The sequence below is a fragment of the Arachis ipaensis genome, chromosome B01 (assembly GCF_000816755.2).
Source record: "Arachis ipaensis cultivar K30076 chromosome B01, Araip1.1, whole genome shotgun sequence".
Lineage (NCBI taxonomy): Eukaryota > Viridiplantae > Streptophyta > Magnoliopsida > Fabales > Fabaceae > Arachis > Arachis ipaensis.
In genome coordinates, this window is record NC_029785.2 from 106783440 (window position 1) to 106783817 (window position 378).

Sequence of the window (378 nt, forward strand, 5' to 3'; positions counted from 1 at the left end):
TGTTAATCAGTAAATTATTGCATACACAAAACAGAATTTAAATACTAAATTTTTGTTTAAATTAATTAATAAATTGACTATTCAAATTGATTAGAGTCCTTTAATCATTGCATATTTTATTCAAGTTATTACAAAACTTCTCCATTCGCAATAGCACTAAGACAAATTTACTGAACAGAATTTCTAGGTTTAACTTTTCACGGTGAAAAACGTCTTAAAATATTAGTTTTTATTTGAGCTACAAAGAATAGAATAAAATGAATTCTAATAGTTGTTGATATTAATGTTGGAAATGATTATAGATTCAAGTAAGTTTATATTTGCTGTTTAGTTTCCTTTTATTCTGTTATTGTTCCATCTAATTATGTTGAGCTCCTT